The 25907-nt window shown below is 43.1% G+C and overlaps 1 protein-coding gene across 1 annotated transcript in view; it reads right to left on the minus strand.

The window, feature by feature from the left end:
* The window catches only part of TPMT (thiopurine S-methyltransferase), a 270354-nt gene extending 250518 nt beyond the window's left edge, over positions 1 to 19836 (minus strand). The window contains exon 1 of the mRNA XM_050941661.1: positions 19821 to 19836. The gene's annotated coding sequence lies outside the window, so the exon portion shown is untranslated. The remainder of the gene's footprint in view (positions 1 to 19820) is intronic.
* Between the last annotated feature and the right edge of the window lie 6071 nt (positions 19837 to 25907).

The raw sequence follows: 25907 nt of genomic DNA on the forward strand, positions 1-25907 counted from the left end.
TCTCTACGGAAAAGGATAAATGGACACAAATCAGACATTAGGAATGGCAATATACAAAAACCTGTAGGAGAGCACTTCAACCTCCCTGGCCACACTATAGCAGACCTTAAGGTGGCCATCCTGCAGCAAAAAAACTTCAGGACCAGACTTCAAAGAGAAACTGCTGAGCTTCAGTTCATCTGCAAATTTGACACCATCAGTTCAGGTTTGAACAAAGACTGTGAATGGCTTGCCAATTACAGAACCAGTTTCTCCTCTCTTGGTTTTCACACCTCAACAGGATTTTTCCATTACATGCATCTGAGGAAGTGGGTATTCACCCACGAAAGCTCATGCTCCAAAACATCTGTTAGTCTATAAGGTGCCACAGGATTCTTTGCTGCTTTTACAGATCCAGACTAACACGGCTACCCCTCTGATACTTGTTTTTGGTAAGTAAGCAGATATGTTTGATTAGATACAGGTAGCTGATCTGAGGAGTAAAAATCCTATTTTTACTTCTATCCATAGATGTGTGCTCCTATTTTATCTCAAAGGTGAAAACATCAGTAATTCTGCCTTCTAAAACTCACCCTTCAGATTGCTTTTTCTGGACAGGGATTAAGTGAAACCTCTTAGCAAAAGTATTTGCCCTTTGCACTCTCTGCAGAAGTTTTCATTTTCCTTAATACTGTAATATAATCCTTAAAGAAAAACTCATTCTTTATGCCAAATTCATGTACGATCAATACCAGGAGTGTGGCACCTTAGCAGACATACTATGATTTGGCAGTCTCACGTCGCTGGCATCCAGGGTGTGACAAAACACGAGACTTGGGGAAAGCTTTGAGAACTGGTCAATTAGTGAGCAATGCTATATATAGGTGCATGGACCTTTGTAACAAACAATGTGTGCTGGCCTTTTTAAGCTAGGCCTTTTGTGTTACTTTACCTCATTGCTGCAGCAGGGCATCCTGGAAACTAGTTCCAAGGGATGCTTAGGAGGTCTAGGTCTCACACCAGGAAGTATTTCAAGGTAACCCTTTGTGCAGGTGACTGTCAGACCAGGATTTGCAGGTGAGGCTCACCACAAAGGGCTATGGATAGTGTTTATAGAGATACCAGAGAAGAAAAAATCCTGGCAAGGAAATGTGGTTCATTTTTGGACTTTGTTTAGGAATAGAGTTGGCTGAAAAATGGGAACATGTGTTTTCAAACTTTTTTTTTTTGGTTTCCATTGAAAAATGCTGAATCTCAAAAACTTCTGATCAGCTCTATTTGGGAATCCCAGCAAGGGGGAAATACATTTAGGTGAGGTAAGGGACCTTACCTGGGAAAACTGTGGGCTGAAAGGGTTGTCAATTGCTTCCTTTCAGGGGCCCAAGGTTGGAGCCTCTAGGAGAGGCTAGGTTAAAACTCTTTCATCTGCTTCCTCCACTGCAGCAGGAAGGGAGTTCATTAAACCTCTTGGTGGAGAGCTTAGGTCAGCTGGCTACAGACAGACCCTGGTCTTATCTGCATCTTTGGATGTTTTGTTTATATTGGAACTTTGCCCTTCCCAGGCAGGGCCGTCCTTAGGCATAGGCAACATAGGCAGCTGCGTAGGGCCCCTGAAAATTTGGGGCACCACTGGGTCTTAGTGTCCACCCTCTTGTTTTCCTATCCCTGTTTTGACCCTTCCTGCAGGCTCCCACAGATGGCTGCTCTAGCCTGGTGCGTCTTCCTTGGGAGGGAATATAGTAGTTAAAAGTGAAAAAACCTCCAGCCTGCCAGACCTATTAGCACAACATTGAAACTGTTAAAGAGACATTCAAGGGGTAATAAAGCCATTTAACAGGCATTTGCCAATCCCAAGGTATATACTGACAGGTTTCAGAGTGGTAGTCCTGTTAGTCTGTATCAGCAAAAACAAGGACGAATCCTTGTGTCACCTCAAAGACTAACAAATTATTTGGGCATAAGCTTTTGTGGACTAGAACCCATTTCATCAGATGTCCACGAAAGCTTATGCCCAAATAAATTTTTATACTGTCAGTTTCTGACTTTACTGACAAAAACAGTTGTGCATTAATGTAATATTTACACAGAACATGTCAGTCTACAGGACCTTAGTTTAAAATTTGCTTTAAAAATATTTCATTAGCTGGTGAAGATTATAAAATCACATTTCTAAAAAATGCTTGCATAGAGTTTTAGATGCACAATCATCTTTAGCCTTAAATGTGTGGATCTTCACACATAGTTTTTTAAATAAATCCTTCAAAAGACCTCCCTTATCTAAAATACACATTTTAATTACTATAGTTAAAAAAGTGCTTCCAAGTCTTCCTGTCCTTTCTGTCCATCCACTCCCCACTGAAGAGAGCCCTTAAAGGGACAACAATCCTTCCCTTCCAGATAGGGAACTCTTTGTCCAGCTTTCTTTACTTCTGACTATCCGACAAACTAGTTTTAAAAGAACCCTCCAGCAAAATCAGTACCTTAGTAAGACAAAATCCTTGTTATACCTAAAATCTTTGGAAACATATTTTTTTAAAGTTGGTGAAATTTCATAACCATGTCTCTCTTGTTATGGAGATCACACAAAGTAAATTACTGTTGCCTTTTTCTAAAAGCAATGAACATTGTTATGAACACACTAAATCTCTCTGATTAATTTAAAAGAATGTCTTTGTTTCAGTGAGTTAAATATGTAGTAATTTGGAATGCTGGCTTAAGATTTGAGTACATTTAAAATATAAATTCAACTTAAATACTGATGAAGAAAATGTAAAACAGAGAAGAGCTGCATCATGTATTCCATTATATGTAATGTTGTATTCAGCAGGACAGCTGACTCACCCTTACTATGAAGTTTTTGCAAATAAATCTCTGACAAACTTCAGGGCATATCAAAAAACCTGTGACTGACATTTTTTATTCCCAAATTTTAGTGCTTTTAATTAGGTACTTTCTTCATGTCCATTCTGCATGAGGGAGAGTGCATGGAAATCTCCGTGGGGAACTGTGACTCTCCGCCACCATGAGGCAGGCTGGGCATCTCATTATCCTTTGCTGTCAAGTCCCTCCTCCCCCTCCCCCACCAGGCTGTGAGCTTGGGCTACCATCCGGCATAGGGGCACCAGTTTAATAATACTGCCTAGGGCCCCATAAATCCTAAGGAGGGCCCTGCTCCCAGGGCAACAGAGTTTCCGATGAGCTGGAGAGCTTAACCATTCAATAACCTGGGGGAACTTAGGCAGCAGCTCCATTCCCATGATAGAAAGTTTAAACCTCTGCTACAGGATCATTTGGATTTTTTGAATCTTATAGTCAAAATGAAAGGAAATCTATTGGCTTTGCTCAAATCAGGAATATGAATACTTAAAATGTAAAAAATATTGGGACTTTTAGCTTATGACACTAAAGCTTTAATTGGGCATGACCCTATAATAGAATATATATTTATTTTGAATCTTTAATAATCCTACACTTTTTAAAGAGACTACTTTTCACTATGCATAAAGTCTGTGAAAATGGAGTTTTCAATTACAGTGAATATTCAGAGCTTAGAGCGAGAGGTGGCCATCTTACTAAAATGTTAAACCATTTGGAACCCTGGTAACCTAGTGGACGAGAGAAGGCTGTTATCATGCCTGTGAGGTAAAATCCACAGGAAAGGGATAGAGATCTAAGGGACCCTCTGAATTGACTCCATGAAATTGTCAGTTGATGCAAGAAAGGACCTTGGCCTTCAAACCCTGCTGATGCATAAGGAAAGGAAGCTCTAAGCCACAATGCTTTCACCTGACTGAATGGTTCTTCCAGTAGTACAAAACCCAATCAGATAAACTTCTCTCTGCTCCTTGGCCTAATTCCTCCCAAAACAGAGCCCGAGTTCCACAAAACTTGTATGGAGGGACTTCTGTAGACTTCCAGAGAAAAGGGGACCATACATTAGAACAGGCCTGTACAACTCGTAAAGCGGCGAGGGCCATATTACTTCAAAGAAAACAGCTGAGGGACGAAACCCCCCAGCCCAGCCAACCCCCCCCCCCAGCGCCACCAAGCCCCCCCCCAAAACACAACACACACACCCCCAGCACTGCCTGCTCCGTGGAAACAAACCCTCCTTCCCCAGCGCTGCCCCCCCGAAACAGCAGTATTGAACAATGGTAATATGTTATAGTGGGCCCCTAAGGCAGTATAATTAAGGTAAAAGTGTCTTTTTGCTAGAAGTAGAATAAGATCTTCCCCCCACTTTGTAATCAATTGCCCTGTTAAATGAATGAAGTGTCACTGAGGAAGGTGTGGAAGGCAGGCACCTCCAGACAGCTGCAACCCTTGGAGAGGGGATGGGAGCCAGACCAGATCAGTAGAACAGGTCAGCCACTGACTCCTCACTCGCCTCCTCAGCCCCCCACCTGCCCCGGCTCACGTACTCAGCCCTCGCCACTGCCTGCTCGCCTCCTCAGCCCCTCTCCCCTGCCGCCGGCTCGCCGGCTCACTCCTCAGCCCCCCACCCCCCAGCTTGCCTCCTCAACCCCTGCCACTACCCACCCGCCTCTTCAGCCCCCCTTCCTCACCCACCATTTGCCTACTCACCCCCCCATGGGCTGCACAGTGAGCCCACCTCCTCATCCCCCGCAGGCCGCACAGTGAGCCCCCGCGGGCTGCATGTGGCCCCTGGGCCACATGTTGTGCAGGCCTGCATTAGAAGCTGTGCATTCCTTGCTTGCTGCCCTTATTGTAATCTTGTTTGTTCCTCTTCCATTACATGAAGGGAGGGGAACATCTGATGCATAGTGACTAAAATAGATGGACAAAGGTGTTAATTTTTTTCACTGGGCTCCCATGCTCAGGGACCCAAACGGCTTGACTTGTAATTTGCAAGTGACCTGAACTATAGGTCTCAGTTTTCTGAATCCTTTGATTTGGTGTTCTCTTCATTGTTTCATGTGGTCACTGCAAACTGCTAAGTGCATGTACACAATGCATAAGCCATCATTTAGCTTCCACCTCTCAAGTACTTGATTAAAGTCAACCAGATAAACTCTTGCCGCAAAAAACCTGACACAGAACTCTTTTCATCACCTAACTCACACCAGAAAAAGCCTGAGGCCTTGGCTACACTGGCACTTTACAGCGCTGCAACTTTCGCGCTCAGGGGTGTGAAAAAACACCCCCCTGAGCTCTGCAAGATACAGCGCTGTAAAGCCTCGGTATAATCAGTGGCGCAGCGCTGGAAGCGCGGCTCTCAGCACTGCAAGCTACACCTGTAGAGGATGTGGTTTACGTGCAGAGCTGGGAGAGCTCTCTCCCAGCGCTGGCGCTGCGACCACACTCACACTTCAAAGCGCTGCCACGGCAGCGCTCTGAAATTTCAAGTGTAGCCATACCCTCTGAGTAAAAACATTGACTCTCTCTGGGCTAAAGTGGGAAGAGAATTCCTTCAAGGTCATTTCACTGACACCTGGCTGCCAATTCCCAATGAACTCGTTTGTCTTAGGGTATGGCTACACTTGAAATTTCAAAGTGCTGCCATGGCAGTGCTGCGGGAGCGCTGCCGCGGCAGCGCTTTGAAGTGTGAGTGTGGTTGGAGCGCCAGCATTGGGAGAGAGCTCTCCCAGCGCTGCACGTAAACCACATCCTCTACGGGTGTAGCTTGCAGCACTGATTACAGTGAGGCTTTACAGCGCTGTATCTTGCAGCGCTCAGGGATGTGTTTTTTTTCACACCCGTGAACGCGAAAGTTGCAGCGCTGTAAAGTGCCAGTGTAGCCAATGCCTTACTTCCTTCACTGAAGAGCTACGGTGGGGCAGCTGCAGCGTTTTAAGTGTAGACCTGCTGTCAGTGTGCTCTCCAGTGGAGACTTTTGTACTGTTTCTTTAAAATTTAAAGTACTGGCCATTCCAACTGAATGTATAAGACTGCTCTGTGTGTGTTAGGACATGTGACCATGAGACCAGCCTCTCTTCTAGTACTTCAACTATTCTGGCTTGAACTGCAGAGGTGTAGGGTATGGTGTTTTTGTTTTGTTTTTTTTCCTCCATGGTGTGCCTGCATACTGTAAGGCAAGCATGCCCGAACCTGGAAACACTAATAATGCTAATCAAAGAATAATACAAGAATAGTGTTAGACTGGCCATCTAAGATACTGAAAGATTATCTGAGGCAATGTTACAGAGTCAAAAACAATAGGGCACTTTGCATTAGCAGACTGAAAAAAAATGTTACAACTACAGTTTTTAAAGTAGTCTTTTATAGAACAAAGAATCTAAGAGCTGAAGAAGAAACCTGGGGTGAAATCCTCACCACAGTAAAATCAATGAGAGTTTTGCCATTGACTTCGCTGGGGCCAGAATTACAGTCTTAGAACACAAGCAAGGCAGCTTCCACTTCTCTATTCTACCGGCTGCCTCAGCTTGGGCACCGCTTAGATGCACCCCTCCTCCTATCGGGCTTCTCAGGGGCACCAGATTTTACAGTTGTTTTAACTTTTGTTTGGGATCATACAGGAATGTGTTTTCTGCCACATTTACCTTGGTCTTCTCACACTGCTTAGTGACCTGCCTCTTTATGGGGTCCCACTTAAAAAAAACAACAAAAAAACTCTATCAATGTCTTCTTCCATTCCAGTGTTCAGCTGGGCTAAGTTAGCCATTAGGTGCTTCCAGAAGATGTACAGAAGCATTAAAATGGCATTGGTTGCACAAAAGGTGGACTGTTCATTTAGATTCATAGACTCTAGGACTGAAAGATTTACTGCTCCTTGGAAATGGCATACTGCAGTGGTTATAATAATAGGAGATATACCTATCTCCAAGAACTGGAAGGGACCTTGAAAGGTCATTGAGTCCAGCCCCTGCCTTCACTAGCAGGGCCAAGTATTGATTTTTTGCCCCAGATCCCTAAGTGGCCCCCTCAAGGATTGAACTCATAATGCTGGATTTAGCAGGCCAAAGCACAAACCATTGAACTATCTCTCCCCCCACCCAGTTCTCAACCAGGGGTATGTATGCCCCTGGGGGTACACTGAGGTCTTCCAGAGGTACATAAATTCATTCAGATATTGCCTGGTTTTACAACAGGCAACATAACAAGGTCTAGCAAAGTCAGTACAAACTAAAATTTCATACAGACAATGATTTGCTTATACTGCTGTATATACTATACACTGAAATAAAGTACAGAATTTATATTCCAGTTGATTTATTTTATAATTATATGGTAAAAATGAGACAGTCAGCAATTTTTCAGTAACAGTGTGTTGTGATGCTTTTGTATTTTTTATGTCTGATTTTGTAAGCAAGTAGTTTTTAAGTGATGTGAAACCTGGGAATATGTGAGACAAATCAGACTCCTGAAAGGGGTACAGTACTCTGGAAAGGTTGAGAGCCATTGGTGTACTGCATTTCTGACTGGGCACAGTGCCCCATAAAGGTAGTCATGCAAGAGAGTTAGACTGTGTCAAGCTTGAGTATTAAGGGAAGGATTACCTGCAAAGCTTCCATGCCTCTGGTTAAGGAGACATGCCTGGGAAACTTCAGAGCTGAATTATTTTGGAAATAATTATAAAACTAGCTTTGCTGGCTTGCTACTGTAGCGTTTTTTTTGTTTGTTTTTTTGTTTTTAAATCTCTGCTGAATCAGGAGCAGTTTCTCCATTGTGGGAGAGGTGACAGGTAGAAACTGCATAATGAAGTTCTTTCTCCTTTTGGTTCTCAGTGGGAGGCACCCCCAGAACACTGTAGAAGTGATACACAGCTGAGCTCTTGCGTAACAGCATGACCAAGTGTGGAAGGCGTATTTACGACCTTTCGTGGTGCTTATGGAGATCGGACCTCTTAAGTAATGTACTAACTGGGCTGTGTGCCAAATCTAAATATTCTTGAAGTATTGCAAATCTGAAACTCTTCACAGATGGCATCTCTCCAACCCCAATCACGTTTAAGCTCAGTGCTCCCCTCCCCCTGACTTGCTTCATCAGAACATCAAAGGGCAGAATAATCCACAAATAGCTGAACAAGGCATTGCTGGAGATGCTTGCTTTCTTTTTTTCCCTAAAAGATTAACATACCTAACCATGGCATTAACTTCATTACTCTGGTCTGCATAAAGACTCCTAGTCTGCAGATTTATTAAATGAATTTTGGTAATCACCAAAAAAAAAAAAACCAACCCATCCCTATCTGCTCATGGAGTATATATCTTTTTAATCCTGCTCTTAAAAAGCAATGAATTGAATTGAGAAATTTAAAGTGGGGGAGAATATGAGAGGTAGAATGAGTAAAAATAATAGCCCAGGAGAACGTTTTGTAACAAACCGGCCTGAAACAACCTCAAACCTTGGGAGCACTGGAAATGTTAACAATGCTGATCTGCATGCCCTTGACCTGTGAGGATATGTCTACACTGAACTAAACAACCACTACTGGCCAGTGTCACCTGACTCAGGCTTGCGGGGCTTGGGCTGCAATTTGCAATGTAGACTTTCAGGTTTGGGCTGGAGCCTAGGCTCCAGGACTCTACCCCTTTGCAGGGTAGAACACACCAGCAAAGTGAACAGGGTGGTGCAGCAAACAGCATGTTAGTTCCAGGATTTCTGCGGGAAGGTTTTGACATTCTCTTCCTTGTTCCCTAAGTCCCAGAGGTTGGTACTGTCATCATCTTCCCTTAAGGCAGCCATGGGAGCCCCACTGGCAGAGGCTGCTGAGGGGATACTTGCATTCCACCAGCTCCCCTGGCAATGCCTTTTTGATGGCAGCACCTGCTTTCAAGCTATCTTGACCTCCTGTGGTCCTTTGTGGGAGGTGAGAGATCATGAACACCTCCTCCTGCATTGCTAGCATCCTGTGCCCTTTCTACACTGACAAAGTCAACATAAATCCAAGCCGTTCCTGATCCCACGGGTTGGATAGCACCTTGGCAATTCATCTTTGGAAGTCAAGTATCAGAGGGGTAGCCGTGTTAGTCTGGATCTGTAAAAGCAGCAAAGAATCCTGTGGCACCTTATAGACTAACAGACGTTTTGGAGCATGAGCTTTCGTGGGTGAATACTCACTTCGTCAGATGCATGTAGTGGAAATTTCCAGGGGCAGGTGTGTATATATATACAGGCAAGCTAGAGATAATGAGGTTAGTTCAATCAGGGAGGATGAGGCTCTTTTCTAGCAGTTGAGGTGTGAAAACCAAGGGAGGAGAAACTGGTTTTGTAGTTGGCAAGCCATTCACAGTCTTTGTTTAATCCTGAGCTGATGGTGTCAAATTTGCAGATGAACTGAAGCTCAGCAGTTTCTCTTTGAAGTCTGATCCTGAAGTTTTTTTGCTGCAGGATGGCCACCTTAAGGTCTGCTATAGTGTGGCCAGGGAGGTTGAAGTGTTCTCCTACAAGTTTTTGTATATTGCCATTCCTAATATCTGATTTGTGTCCTTTTATCCTTTTCCGTAACGACTGTCCAGTTTGGGCGATGTACATAGCAGAGGGGCATTGCTGGCATATGATGACATATATTACATTGGTGGACATGCAGGTGAATGAACCGGTGATGGTATGGCTGATCTGGTTAGGTCCTGTGATGGTGTCGCTGGTGTAGATATGTGGGCAGAGTTGGCATCGAGGTTTGTTGCATGGATTGGTTCCTGAGCTAGAGTTACAATGGTGCGATGTGCAGTTACTGGTGAGAATATGTTTCAGGTTGGTAGGTTGCCTGTGGGCGAGGACTGGCCTGCCACCCAAGGCCTGTGAAAGTGTGGAATCATTGTCCAGGATGAGTTGTAGATCTCTGATGATGCATTGGAGGGGTTTTAGCAAGGGACTGTATGTAATGGCCAGTGGACATATTCTCACCTGAAACATATTCTCACCAGTAACTGCACACCCTCTGCTATGTACATCGGCCAAACTGGACAGTCGCTACGGAAAAGGATAAAAGGACACAAATCAGATATTAGGAATGGCAATATACAAAAACCTATAGGAGAACACTTCAACCTCCCTGGCCACACTATAGCAAACCTTAAGGTGGCCATCCTGCAGCAAAAAAACTTCAGGATCAGACTTCAAAGAGAAACTGCTGAGCTTCAGTTCATCTGCAAATTTGACACCATCAGCTCAGGATTAAACAGACTGTGAATGGCTTGCCAGCTACAAAACCAGTTTCTCCTCTCTTGGTTTTCACATCTCAACTGCTAGAAAAGGGCCTCATCCTCCCTGATTGAACTAACCTCCATTATCTCTAGCTTGCCTGCATATATATACACCTGCCCCTGGAAATTTCCACTACATGCATCTGATGAAGTGGGTATTCACCCACAAAAGCTCACGCTCCAAAACGTCTGTTAGTCTATAAGGTGCCCCAGGATTCTTTGCATCTTTGGAAGATCTTTCATGTTATAAAAAAAAAGAACTTGTTGATCTCAGCTGTATGAATCTCTCATGGATGCTTACTTGTCTCACAGAATTACCACACAGTCTGCCTCTATTTGGGATGTTAGGCAGCCTGAGTTTTGGCAATGCCTTGGAATAGTACACATACCATTTGCTAGCACCAAGGGGAATTTACACGGATGCATCATGCCATGCCAGATCAGGAACTGCCATAAGCTTGACTCGGAGCATTAAAATTTATGTAACCTGCCAGCAAAATTGGGATAAGGCAGATATATTTGTGGAGCTAAACAAATGGCTCTTATTGGCCTAGTTAATCCACCTCCATGAGAGATGGTAGCTACGACAACGGGAGAAGTCCCCCTGTTGGCTTAGTGCTGTCTACACCTGGGGTAGGTTGGTATAACAGCATTGCTCAAGGGTGTGGATTTTTCACACCCCAGAGAGACATAGCTATACCGACTTAAGGCGTAATGTAGACCTGGCCTCACTGGGTGTCCTATGTGACATTGTGCACTAAAAAACCAGCTACTTCACTTGCTCATATCATTCAGAACCCCCCCACTCTGTCCTCCCCTTATTAATCTCTCAGTCCATCATTCAGCCGCTTTCTCTGTTCCTGCCTGTCCCTGTTTACACCACCACTGCCTTCTCTTGCTCCTTGAGGCTCCATACTGGCCAGGTGCCACTGTGTCCTCTAGTGCTCAGCCATGGAATTGAAGCTCTTGTGTGCAGTCTCTCAATACATGAAGATCCAGCTGTGCTGTGAGTATGTACAACATGTCTGACAAATGTGTGAGTGTCACACAAAATGACTGACTCCTGGCCCAGAGAAGCTGATAAACACTATCTTCTTGTTGTTTTCCTTTTCAAAGATACATTTCTGGAAAATTGATCCTCATTAGAGTGATAACAAAATTATATTTTCCTAGCTGTTGGGATGTATATGTTGAAATCCAGACTCCAAAATGGAATTTTTCAGCTATCCCTTTTCTTTATTATAGGCTGAACAAAATCCCTGTATCCAAATATTAAATGTTGGGGTGATCAAAATCCACATCATAGTTTGAATCTTGTATTTGAAGCTCATTTGTGTTTCCCTGTACAAAACAATACAGACTCCATCTATGGGGCTTTGTGAGTTGTTTGGGAATATGGACATTCATTTGTGAATTTCCAGCACAGAGTTTCCTCTCTCCTTGTTACTTTTTAAAAGTATGTCTACACTGCACACTTCTTTTGGTGGCAGAAGTGGTACATACACAGCACGCTGCTCTTGTCTAGGTAGAAATAACAGTGTAGATGATAAGGTACTGCTTAGGCAGGTTGAGTAAAGACACATCTGAAGCCTCTGGGTATATACCCTACATGGCTTTCTCTTGCCCAAACAGTACCTCTCCAGTTACACTGCTAAAAATAGCAGTGTAGGGTCTTCTGCCTTCCTACTGCCAAGACTCCAGTGCGGGGGAGGGTCTGGCAGGGTGGAGACAGAGAGGAATCGATTCAGAAGCTCCCTCCCTGCTAGAGCCTATCCTCACTGCAGTGAAGGGCCCTGTTGCTGGAGCCTTTACCCCACCTCATGACTGCCAAAGCCATTTACTGATCAATGTAGCTACACACAGCAGTGTGGATGCAGTCTGCTTTCCACTCTGGTGTATAGCTCCACATACCCTACATGCAACCACCGCTCATGTACACTGTGGGTGTAGCCTAAAAGAGTTTGTTTCAGTGAAACCATCTTTAATATAGGTCAGGTCCCCTGCAGGCATAAACTGGCATAAGCCCTATTTGATGATCTGATTTATACCAGCTAAGCTCCTGGCCCATTTTCTCTAGAGCATTAGTGCTTCACAAGGGGCACTGAAGAGAGGCAACACAATGGTGGAGGATGGATAGGTGCATGAATCAAATAACCCTCCAGCAACTCAAGCTTGTTAAAACCATTGCCAGGGTGGAGCCAGGCTGATTTCATCTTCTGGGTCTTCTCTTCATCCTTTTCTCCCTCCTATTCTAGTTCTGCTGCCAAAACATCCCACATAGCAAAACCACAGACTACGCCTAAAATATAATCCCTCTTTGAAGTGGCTTTGTTCAAATGAAACCGAAATTTAAAAAGCTGTTTATAGTTAACAAAAATGGTATAAGGCAATGGGTTAAAGATTAAAAATATATGGAGGATAAAAAGCGTCACAAAAATTGTTTAAAATGTCAAAGATTAGGGTGGTTTAAAAAAAACAAGGTTTACATTTTTTTGTTAAAAAAGACACATGAAAAATTACAATTAAGCATAGGTGGGTGGTTGGTTTTTTTATTTTTTTTTTATTTTTGTAAAAGTCCAGGGTTAAAATACCAAACAAGAAATATTAGCCTGGGTTCACTAATATAAATGAGGGTGGCAGAAAAATGGAAGTGGGAAGGACTTAGTACCAAAGATGACAATTCAGCATGGGTCACTTATGCATTGTGCTTAATTAAAATCAAAACCAGAACATAGGACTGAGCAGCTGGGTCCCCATTAGTTCCATTCAGCACTTGGCTCATTTTTCCCACTCTTGATCTGTTTCCTTTTCTTTTTAGGCCCTGATCCTACAACGATTTGTGCATGTGCTTAACTTTACACACACTTATAATCCCAGTGAAATCAATGGGAATACTCACCCGTGTACATTTTTTTAAGTCTCTGTGTAAGCTTTTGAAGGATTAGTACTGTAGAGTGCAAACTCTTTGGGGAGGAACTGTCTTCCTACATGGTGGTACAGCACCAAGAACATTTTGGACTCTAGTGGCATAGGCATAAGGGCCTGATCTTACTCCCATTAAAAGCAAAGGAAAGGTTACCATTAACTTGAATGGGAATAGATGAGGCTTTAACTAATAATAATGAATCAATGAAAGCAAGAAAAAAAATTCCCTTTACTCCCTATCAGAATAAAACTATTTCTTCTACCACAGGCTGAGAAGGAAGAAAGAGTTAGAGAGTAGTATTATTAGTTTTGGTTTTAACCCCTTAGGGCACATTGGGATATTATGTAAGGGGAGGGCATAAAACTACCTAGAAAGAGAGAACAGGATACATTATTATACAAGTATCTGTACAACCCCAAAGTAAATTATGTGCGTACGCAAGAGGCTTTTGCATTCTAAACTGATTTATATCTTTTAGTGTAATAAAAAAATAGAGATGTAGATTCAAGTGGCCAAAGGAGTTAATGTCAAACATGCTTGGAAGAATCAGGAGAACACCATAGTCTTCCTTGTCACGTGGAGAATATTATCTTGGTTTCCCTTTTTTCCCCACACAGTCCAAAGCTGAAGAGTATTGTCTAAGTTCTGTCTCAGTGATGCATGTGCAACTTGAGTGAAATCAAGATAGCTGGAAGGGTGTAGCTGAGAAGTGAACAGGAGTCTATATATTTATTAAACTACTTATGCTGGTTTACAAGTGTTTCCAAATCGACATAAAGAAAAACACTGAATTAAGAATATGACACAGACTTGTAACCTTCACTAACCTAATGAAAAACACAAACAGGGCAGTGCTTACTTACAGTTTCAGGTGACTTATTATAAATAATTATTTATATACATCTGTAAATGGTGCTTCCAAAATATCTGAGATGACACAGTCCCTTCTCTGCAGAGGTTATAATGTACTAGAAAAAACCAAAAATCCACAGGACAACAGTTCAATGAGGGTGGAGAAAATAAAATATTTTCTATATTGTAATTACACATACACACAAACCAGTTAAAAACATTACTAAGATTGCAAAGTTAAGCACACAAAAGTTAGGAAATGCCAGAATGAATGTTGCCTGTGCAACCTTAATTTGGCCCCTTCATGCGACTGCATTATTAGAGTCTTGAAAAGTTAAAGCTTTCCAAAGAAACATCACCAGAATTTATTTAACATTGTAAAACACAATGTATTTTCCCCAAGCCTTATTCTAGGAAATGGCTGAACCATTTTAGCTGACATTTTCCAAAAATCCCCCTTTCTATATCTGATACATATATTCTACTAGGTTGAACACAGTTCAGAGTGCCTGTAAATCGGCCAGATAAGATTCAGGAAATAGTCTTGTTGCGGATGAACCACAGCATTCCCGGGGAAGATTAAATGAGAGAAAAAGCTGCTTTATATTTTGTGTGGCCAGCATGCATTAGTGTTTAATTTTCCAACAACATTTGTTTTAGAAAGTGGAATCCGTTAAATAGAGGTGGACAGACTGTTTGTTTATTTTTAAACAGTTTTTGCCAGAAATGATTTGCTTTGTCTCCCAAAGCATTCTTTTTATCTGTCATCTCACACGCTACAGTGAAGTAACCAGTAAAAGAAATATTAAGTGTAAATAAAATGTGGCAAAACATTGCTTCTGATATAAATAACAGTAAAATAAATCTGTGGCCACTGAGGACTTCACAGCTGGCACTATGTTGCATATTATGGTCCTTTTCATGGTGACATTGAGGATAGAATTCAGATTCTCCTCCTCCAAAAGCACAAACCCCCAACCATCTGAGCTGAAGGAGAATCTTAGCATCCTTCAGCAGCCTGAGGCTTATGACACAGAGTTGAGCAGTTCTGATTCTGTCCTGTGGAGGCACAGGCATGCACACTAGTTAGCTCAGTGCAATGGAAAATAGTGGCTCCTGGGGTGTGTATGTGAGATTTCAGATTCCTAACTCTAAAAACTCTTCTACGTACACACTCCTGGTATTTGAAAAAATTAGAGTGTTCAAAACAGGCTGGTCGCCGGAATACTCCAGCTAGGAATAATGGAATAGGACTCCGGTTCTATTTTGTTGGTTTTTGGAACTGGGGCCATGATTAAGAGGGACAGCCGGGGACGTTTGTATTGTGCCGCTAGAGATGAAATTCTTGAACTGGTTCAAGACAGACCAAAGTGAAAGCATTTGCCAAGAATGTTTTCATTAATCAAGAACAAAGACAGGGGGAGGGATAGCTCAGTGGTTTGAGCATTAGTCTATTAAACCAAGGGTTGTGAGCTCAATCCTTGAGGGGGCCTTGGGGATTTAGTTGGGAATTGGTCCTGCTTTGAGCAGGAGGTTGGACTAGATAACCTCCTGTGATATTCTAGGATCCTAATGCCTCAAAGCCCTTCACTTGTTCTACTAGAGGCAGTCCAGCCCAGAACAGTGCATCTGCACATATAAGTTCAGTGACATGCATAATGTCACATCACTTTGTGATACTGCAAGTCATCCTAAAGTATCCTGCTTCTAGAAGATGGTTGGATTGCCAGAAATGTTTCATACCAAGAGTTATTGATTGCTGGACAAGCTCAGTTCCAGGAACTTCTCCCTACATCACCATATGAAATCAGCTTTTGGGTGAATGAACAGACAGACTGATGGCTGGACAAGGGACAAAGAAATGAAATTGGGTTGAAATAAAAAGCAATCTGAAACTATAGAGCTGATTTCATGAGGTAAATTAGCTGTTTAGGTTTTTTTTGTCCTGGAAGTTGCACAGCCTCTTCTGGGACACAATGAAGCTGATTTGTCATTCTTGTTCCAGGACAGAATGGAGATGTTCTTTGGAGAATCTGCAGAGATGCTGTGGGGAGAGGGATGGAGGGACATGCTGTATTATATGTGCCTGACAATGAACTGGAGTAGGGATTATGTAAAAATGGACTATACACCAACCTGGTTGACAGAACAGACTTTATGGAATGGGAGATACACCTCTACCCCGATATAACGTGGCCCAATATAACACACATTCTAATATAACACGGTAAAGCAGTGCTCCAGGGGGGCGGGGCTGCACACTCCAGTGGATCAAAGCAAGTTCGATATAACGCGGTTTCACCTATAACACGGTAAGATTTTTTGGCTCCCGAGGATAGTGTTATAGCGAGGTAGAGGTGTAATTGTAAGTGGAGTCTGAATGAGCTCTCTGCTGACATCTAGTGGTGAGCTGTGGAAAAAGACTTCAGAAGCTGATCTAGTTTGCATGGACACACCTACCCTGCCTCGGTGCTGTGCATGATGAGATTGCTTGTCCAAATGATCACTTGTGGCTGGTGTTGGATCCCCAGTCTCCTTGTTATTGAGGCAGGAATAATAAAGGGTTGTTATCCTTGTTGTGTGAACTGTGGGCAGCAGAACTGTACCTGGCACCCGATGGAGGGACTCATCCTCAACTGAACAGCATTCATTAGGCAGGGGATATGGGTTCCAAAGTGCAATGAGTTGGAGTAGTGCATTGGATGTGTGGGGCCTGTTTAAGGGTCGTAGCTATCATTTGAGCCTCCCTCCCTGGTATAGTAAAAGAGCTAATTTAGATTCAATTGAGAGTCTTGTTACAGGCTGCAGAGCTGAAATCACTGGTACCTAGGTTTAAGCATTAGACTTACTTTGGGACAGTGTCTCTATTGCAAGAGACTGCCCAGTGTGCACCATCAGTGAGGCTCTCCCACTAACAGCTGAAATCACTGAGAGCTGTGTTAAATGTGTGTGGGGGGGGCCCTGAAGACATCTCGGCACGTGGTCAGGAGGGTGGCTGGTAGAGAGGTGTGGCAAGTGGCCAGCAGGGAAGCTAGTGAAGAGGGCCAGAGTAAAGCCCCGCAGTGGCACAGAAATCAGCTGTCGGGGTGACAAGTGAGTGCCTGAGCAGTGCAGTGTGTCAGGTGCCTCCTTACCCTCCCCACCCCACAGGGTGGGAGATGAACTCTGTGAGTGAACCTCTGAACTCTGAGTCTGAACTGGCCAAGGACAGCAACTGTGAGTGGGGCACAGAGAAGGGATGGGCACATTAAAGGAACTCTTGGGTTTATGGACTTAAGAGCCAAGGGAAAAGGAGGCTGCCCAAGTTACTTGGGTGTGTCTTTTGCTCATGGCTTATGTTTATGAACCCTAGTTGTGGTGTTTTCCCAAATTAATACTGAGTTATTTCCCTCCTTTTATTACAAGTTTTTGCTACACTTAGACTCTATGCTTGAGAGAGGGGCAGTATTGCCTCTTAGAGGCACCCAGGGGTGGTGTGTAATTGTCCCAGGTCACTGAGTGGAGCTGGTTTTGTGTTGTATTGGTGAAAAGAAACCCCTAGATTCTGAACCTGGCCCTTGTTGCTGCTGGCTTCATGTGGCAGAAGGGTTACATAATTATAACATTCTTCCCAGGCCCTTCATGTTTCAGACAGTTGCTGCTCTGTATCCAGTGGATTCGAGCTGTTGGGTTCTTTCCCTTTCCCCCTATTTGTAGCTCTGGTAAAGTAATAGAACAAAGAGTCCAGAATTGAAACACTTGTGTGTGTTGGACACAACTGCCCTAGAGTATGTTGTTTTTTCTCTTGGATCTTTTAAGGTTAATTTGCAGAGTCGCATGAGATACAGTGCCCTCAGCCACCCTCTTTAAGGAGGATGCCTGCAACAGCCTAGGCTTCACAGAAACAATATTACAGCTTCTGGCTGTATTTTATTTGTTTTGAATCCTTACAGAGCTGTGGATATTAATCTGTTCCTATCCCTTCTCTAGACCACTCCGTCCTCCTTTGTCCCACACAGCCCCCACTCCCTTGGGTCCCTCTTCCCACAAATCACCTTCTGCTGGTTGTGAGGGAACTGCCCCATCTTCCATGAAGTGTGTGTGTGTGTGTGTGTGTGTGTGTGTGTGAGGGGAGGATTGGTACATGGAGGGTTCTCTTTGCAGGCAGATGGATGGATGGATGGACTTTAGAGAACATTTGCTTTCATTGTAAGGCAGCCAATAAGCATCATACTCCCTCTCCTCAGTGCTCAGCACATGCTGTGGTGGAGATGACAACAGAGACCCATAAGGCTTGTGCATACATGGGCTCAGCAACAGCAGAGTACCCTACCACCAAAGAAAAGGGAAGAACAAAAGCTAGGTCGCTGTGCAGCTGAAGTTCCTTCCCAGCTCACCTTACCAATTTCATTAGGATGGTAGATTTGTCACAGATAGTGAATTTGTATACAGCTAATGAGAATAGGTTGCAGTCTCCAAGTCATTTATTTTTGCACGATGCATAAGCAGCTTTCAGTTAATGTAGTTATTGTCACACACCTCGTGAGCTTTTCTTACCTCTCCATATGCAAAGCATGTTTCATTCTTATTTTCTTCATAATTAAAAGGAGACTTCCAAGAACATTTAAGATATTACTTCACTTTTGTGCTTCCTCCATTGTTCACAGGTACAACTCCTTTAGAAGTCTGAAAATAAAATTCCTTCTCATCTTTTTTCCTTCTGCATTCGGGGGCTGCCCTTAGATTTTTTCCCCCATCTCCATTTTTATGGAGCATAAGACAGCCTGGAAGCATTGATTAGCCAAAGATCTTGACACTTGCAAACCTCATCCACACAGGGCACACAGTCAAGACTATATAACCCATATTTTCAATGTTTTAGTTAAACAGAGATTTACAGAGTGTGGAACATCCCAAATACCACCTGAAGTCAAGGAGGGTCACTTGTACTAAGGGGCTGGTTCTTAGAAGTGTTAAAGGGTTTCAAGCTGAACACCTAAAATCTGTTTTTATTTTCTTGTTTGATCGGGCTCTCAGAACCTGGTAATGGCAGTGACCTACTCCCCTAGGTGATAGGGGCGGGTCTCCTTTGGCCTGTCATAATATTAAAAAGGAGGGAGAGGTACAACAGAACTATTCTCACTGTCACGAAACACATGACAAATATCAGTGGACTCAAGCTGCAGCAGGGAATATTTAGGTAACCTAATAGGGTGGAAAAACCCTGAAGGGTGAAATCCTGGCCCCATTGTAGTTGATGGGAATTTTGTCATTGACTTCAACAGAGCCATGATTTCACCCACCATTTTAAGTCAATGGCAAAATTTCTATCCACTTCAGTGGGGTGAGGATTTCACCCGATAACTATATGAGCCAGTAATACAAAGGAACACGCTGCCAATGAAAATATGAAGTTGTTGCCAATACCTATGATTGCATTCTCAATCTTCCACTGAGAATGCTTTTGGGCTAATTAATTTTATCCTGCAGCAATAATGGACTAGATGGCTCAAATCAGAGGTCCCTGACAACTCAAATTATTCTGCAGTAAAAAGACAAGCTCACTGGGAGACTTTAACTTTATTTTGTTTCAGTTCCTTGAGTTCACAATATCCTAAATACTCTTTGGGGCCCAACAGCTATAACTCCTACATCAGGTATAAGTCCCAGGGCCTGAAAACTTAGATGGGTGGCCCTGTCTGCTCCCTCTTTAAGGAAGAAATAGAAAAGATAGCTTTGACCAGATTCATTTACATGTATTATAACTAGGGCCAGTCAAAATTTTTTCAATGGAACGTTTTTCTGACCGAAAATGCTGATTCGTCAAAATTCTGCAGGAATGTGTTCATAGAATTATAGAATATCAGGGTTGGAAGGGACCTCAGGAGGTCATCTAGTCCAACCCCCTGCTCAAAGCAGGACCAACTCATCCCAGCCAGGGCTTTGTCAAGTCTGACCTTAAAAACCTCTAACGAAGGAGATTCCACCACCTCCCTAGGTAACCCATTCCAGTGCTTCACCTCCCTTCTAGTGAAATAGTGTTTCCTAATATCCAACCTAAACCTCCTCCACTGCAACCTGAGACCATTACTCCTTGTTCTGTTATCTTCTACTGCTGAGAACAGTCTAGATCCATCCTCTTTGGAACCCCCCTTCAGGTAGCTGAAAGCAGCTATCAAATCCCCCCTCACTCTTCTCTTCTGCAGACTAAATAATCCCAGCTCCTTCAGCCTCTCCTCATAAGTCATATGCGCCATCCCCCTAATAATTTTCTTTGCCCTTTCCAATTTTTCCACATGCTTTTCCACATGTTGATTTTGAACAAAATTAATTGGAAATTTTTTTGAAATGAAGCATTTTGATAAAGTTGATACATTTTTTGTTGAGCTGATTGGAACAGAATAGTTTGATTATTTTTTGTTTTGAAATGTATTTTATTTTATAAATTACAATATACCATGGAAAAACAAGTCAAACTTGATTAAGCCACAGGCAAACTTAGTTCTAGCACATCCTGACTTTTGAGAGCTTGACTTTTCAACCTTAATAATGTTCTTAAAATGTAGGGATTTCTCTGTGTGTAATTTCCTAGGGTTTTAAAAAAAATAAATTGAACAAACAAAATCTATGACATGGCATCCCATGGTTCATCAGCAGAATTAGACCCTTTAGCTCCACTGCATTGACTTCTGCCCCCTGAGCTAAAAAAGTAACTGTTAGGAGTAGCAGGTGATTATCCTCTAAGTGGTCTAGCACTAAGGGGGGGTGAGAAAGTTTTTCCAGTGGATTTCACAAATATTTGCTGACAGCAGAGGTGAGACTCAGGAATCTTGGATTCCTATTCCATGCTTTCTGCTTTAGTGGGCATAGAGTTTTCAGACCATTCCCCCCTAAGTGTGGCCCCCTTCTGCCTTGTCCCCTCCAACCTGGCCCAGTCCTGTCTCTTCCCTATCCGTTGGTTCCTCATCCCAGTTCCATTCTCCACTCCTAGCCATTCTCAATCTCTTCTCTTCAGATTTCTGATCCAGGTCCCAATCTCCTTGCCCAACAAATTCTAGTTTCACCCCTGCAGACTCCCCATCTCATAGGCTTTGTCCAGCCAGTCACAGTTCTCTCCCACTTCCCCAGCACCTGGTCCCCAGTATCCTTTTCCAGCAAATCCCAATTTCACCCTTTCTGGCTCCTTATACAATCTATCTTTCTCCCCACTCTGGCCTCCAGTCATCTACCCCACCCATGTTCCTCATTCCCGCTGGCTCCAAGTATCTTTGCTCAGCCAGTCACAGTTCTTCCCCTTGCCAGATCTCTCTCCTCTTCCCCCTTTCTACTGGTTCCCAGTTTGTCTTCTTGCACAGCCAGGCCCAGTCTCCTCCCCCTAGCTCCTTATCTGATCTCAGTCTTGCTCCCCACCACTGGTTTTCATTCTCCCCAACCTATTTACTTCCCTGCTTCCCAGTCCCAGTTTCCTTGCACAGCCCATCTAACTCTTCCCGCCCCATCTCCCAGTTTTCCTTGCCACACCCTGCCAGCTTCCCGGCCCAGTTTACACCCGTCTGCACCTCAGATTTCTTGCCCCAATCTACTCCCGTCACTTCCCTCTGCAGGTCTAGATCTTGTCCTTTCTGCTTTTCACTCAGGCAGCTTCCTCTTTCAGATTCCCTGCGTACCTGCTGTGGCAGGGATGGCGGGCATTGAGAGCACAGGAGTGACAGGATTCTTGCTGTAAGTCCAGGTGCCCACACCTGGCACAGTCCAAAGCAGCTGAGAGCTGCAATTGCAGGGAAAGGCTCACTCAGCCACAGCCTGACCATGCTCAGCAAAGACAGAATCTTTGGGGGATTTGCCTGCTAATGTTTAATAAGTCTCTACTGAGCATGTGCAAAGTGAAGTTTTCCAAAGGATTATAACTTGGCGAAATTTGGCTGGATTTTCATGGGGATTTCAAAAGGTGCATCCTTGACACAAATGCCACCTTCCTTGCTCCAAAGCATGTGGATGGGGGATGCTAATGGTCTTCAAAGCTAAGGTTATCAGAATTTTTTAACTTGGGCAAAAAACTTAGTTGTGGCTAAACCTTTTTGACTGATTTTTTTCCAAAAGAAAAAGGACCCCCTAGACAGACTGAAACTGGCCCTCGTTGCTTCCATTGTCACCTGTCAGTAGTGTTACAGATGGAAATCCCAGTGAAGAAGATGGGAGTTATGAGCCACTGTACAATTGGGCCCATGGATAGCACTGAATGTACTGCCTTATTGATGAGCTAGTTGAGGCAAACCTCTTGTTTTCTATGCTCTCTTATATTAATGGCTTTATTCTGATAGTAACAAGAGCTGTGCTAGACTCTCTTCAGACATATGGGAAGGCACAGTCCCTGCCTCAAAGAGCTTATAGTCTAAGCACAGATGTAATGCAATGAACAGGTGAGAGCTACAACAATATATAGGATGGGATGACAAGGGTACCAAGACTAGGATTATGTGATTATTTAGTTGTTTTGGCACCTCCAACTCTTGCAATTTTATCACAAGTGTTGCAATATTTGTTTTTTTTTTTGTAAAGCCTCAGTTCCCGGGGGCATGTGATTACATGAGACTCACAGCTTGCATTTAAAATAATGTACATTTATAATCCTTATTGTTGCAGAGAAAACCTTGACAATTTAGCCTTCAGGATGCACTCAGATTAAAAAACCCAAAGGCAAAGAAACAGAACCTAATATTTATTTGATCAAAGCTCATGATTATAAAGTCAATCTTCTGATTTTTTCAGGTCCTGACTCATAATTTGTCTATGCTTGGGGTTGGCAATATTGGGTTTTGCCCATGTCGAATTACAAAGTACAGGTCTATCTGGGCTCCTCTTCCTGATTAAAATCAGCTTCTGGGGAAAGAGCAATCTTATCCCAGTCCACCCTCCCTCACTAACTAATATCCCCATTATCTACTGCCCACAACCTAATCCATCCTCCTCTCCAGCACCTTTCCTCCTGCCCATACCAACCCACTGCCCTCCATCCTCATGGCACATGGCAACCCCAGGCAAGTCATCCTATGAACTCCCTATCCAGTACTCTGGCAATCAGTTGCCTCACTTAGTAGAAGTTCCCTTCCTTTCCTCATCACTTCTTTGTTTGCTTGTCACATAAAAATGAAAAGGAGGTGGGAACTGCCTTGTGCCTGGTAGAAGAGATGGATATTCAGTCTTATTTCCTCTGTTGTACAACATGGATCCTTAAAATAGCTATTCGAGCTAGACAATGTGTTTTCATTATTTTGAGATGCATTCAAAGCATAATCTCATGTAATCGGCTATATATGTTCAGCCTTTGTGGTAATTTCCTAAAAATAGATCCGTGATGTAAGCAGATGTATGCATATGGGCGGGACAGAGGACAAAACAAACCAGGCCAGTAAAGTAAACCTGTGAGCAGTCTCAGAGTTCTGAAACCTTAGTGCCACTTGAGAGTTAGTCAGCTAGCTCATTATGATTTTTAAATAGCTTCATTCCTTGTTTCTATTTATGAGGCTGGCTAGAATGTGCAGAATGCATTAGCAAAGACAGGACGTGTGGGAGGACTCAGTGGCACTGATGTAACCTTCACAGCTCTTCAGAAGAGATCTGTAATGGGATATCATTTGGGAAAAGACTGCCTAATGCATTGTCTCCCAGGCTGCAAAAGGCATCAAGGTGAATAAATAACCCCTGAAAATACAGTCAAACAAAATGATTTCACTAATATAATTAGTGCCTCTCCTTCCAGCCCCCAAATCTTGTGTAGCTACTTAGGTGTGTACCAAAAGGTCTTATTTTTCATTCTTAACCTAGCAGAAAAATCCTGCCACTAGGTGTAGTCCAGTAGTGTGAGCAGTAGTTTGGTGTAAGGTCCAGGGAGGACTGACAAAATCCTAGTACAAGGCATGGCCTGGTAATGAGAAAAGAAGGGGTGTTTTGGTACAAGGCATAAGTTAGTGGAGAGTGGGGGAAAAGTCTAGTACAAGGCATAATCCATATAGCTCGGAGAGGAAGAGGGTCAGGGCTGTCCTTAGGATTTATGGGGCCCTACACAGTATTATTAAACAGGTTCCCCTATGCTCTACGGCAGCCAGGGCTCGGAGCCTGGGGGGTGGGGGTGGGGGTGGGGGTGGGGAAGAGGCAGCAAAGGATAGTGAGACGCCCGGCCTGCCTCATGCTTGCGGAGGGTCACAGTTCCCCACAGAGACCCGCATACCCTCTCCTTCATGCAGAATGGACATGCAGAAGGTACCTAATTAAAAGCACTAAACTTGGGAATAAAAAATGTCAATCACAGGTTTTTTGATATGCCCTGAAATTTGTCAGAGATTTATTTGCAAAAACTTTGTAGTAAGGGTGAGTCAGCTGTCCTGCTGAGTACAACATTAAATATTATGTAATACATGATGCAGCTCTTCTGTTTTACATTTTCTTAATCAGTATTTCTAAGCTGATTTTATATTTTAAATGTACTCTTAAACTTTCATAAAGTAATCATTCCAGATTACTACATATTTAACTCACTGAAACAGACATTATTTTAAATTAATCAGTCACAGAGGTTTAGTGTGTTCATAACAATGTGCATTGCTTTTAGAAAAAGGGAACACTAATTTACTTTGTGTGATCTCCATAACAATAGACATGTTTATGAAATTTCACACACTTTAAAAAATGTTTCCAAAGATTTTAGGCAAAACAAGGGATTTTATATCTTACTAAGGTACTGATTTTGCTAGAGGGTTCTCTTAAAACTAGTTCATCAAATAGTCAAAGGAAAGAAAGGGAAACTTGTTTGTCCAGCCATCTGGCAGGAAAGGGCTGTTGTCCCTTTAAGAGTTCTCCTCAACAGGGGGGTGAAAGGAGAAAGGGATGGACTGAAAGGACAGGTAGACTTTGGAAGCAAGTTTTCTGTACTCTAGTAATTAAAATTAAAATGTGTATTTTGGATAAAGGTGGTCTTTTGAAGTATTTACTTAAAAAACTGTCTGAAGATTCAAGCATAAAAGACTAAAGATGATTGTGCTTCTAAAAATGCAAGGATTTTTTAGAGATGTGATTTTTATAATCTTCACCAACTCACGAATGAAATATTTTTAAAGCAGATTTTAAACTAAGGTCCTGTAGACTAACATGTTCTGAGTAAAAACAGATTTAATTTTTTTTATTAAAGTTTATGTTTAAAATTAAATAGACACAAGTTAAGAGGGAAGGTACTGTACATCTGGGGTCAGGCTTGAGTTATGAGGGATCGCAGGTATCGATTGCAAGGGTGAAGCGATACATACATATCGCATAACCAGAATAGACCAAGATTGTGGTGCAAGAGTTTTTAAAGTGTCAATTGAGAAGTGGGCTTGGGTAGGCCACCCATGAAATGTATAAGGAGTCCAAGTCAGTATTGGTGTAGCGAATGAGTACATGGGTGGGGTGCGTCCCTTGGTTCATCAAGGAAGGAAGTGGGTTATTTCCCTGGTTGGCAGTCTTGATTTTTCAGTGTGGTATTGACGGTGTCCTGTGATGTGTTCTGTATAAATGTCTCTGGACCACCTGATGGTGTCGGACACCATGAGCTGTCTCATGAGCCAGGAGTGACGCGCAACTGTTTTTGTCAGTAAATTCAGAAACTGGCAGTATATACCTGGGGACTGGCAAACACCTATTAAATGGCTCCATTAACACTTGAATGGCTCTTTAACAGTTTCAATATTGTGCTAATCGGTTTGGCAGGCTGGAAGGCTTTTTCACTTTTAAGTTACTAGATCCTCTCCGGAGTAAGAGTTCCCAGGCTGCAGCAGCTAGCTGTGGGAGCCTGCAGGAAGGTCAGAACAGAGATAGGAATGCAGGAAGAGTGGACACTAAGACCCACTGGTGCCCCAAATTTTCAGGTGCCCTACACAGCCACATATGTTGCTTATGCCTAAGGAGGGCCCTGAGTGGCTGTAAATGGGGAAGCGCAAGATGGAGGAAAGCCTGGTACAAAGCAATGGCCTATGAGATGAAGGAGGAGGGGAAAGTCTGGGACAAAGCAT

This window comes from Gopherus flavomarginatus, chromosome 2, assembly GCF_025201925.1.
Source record: "Gopherus flavomarginatus isolate rGopFla2 chromosome 2, rGopFla2.mat.asm, whole genome shotgun sequence".
Lineage (NCBI taxonomy): Eukaryota > Metazoa > Chordata > Testudines > Testudinidae > Gopherus > Gopherus flavomarginatus.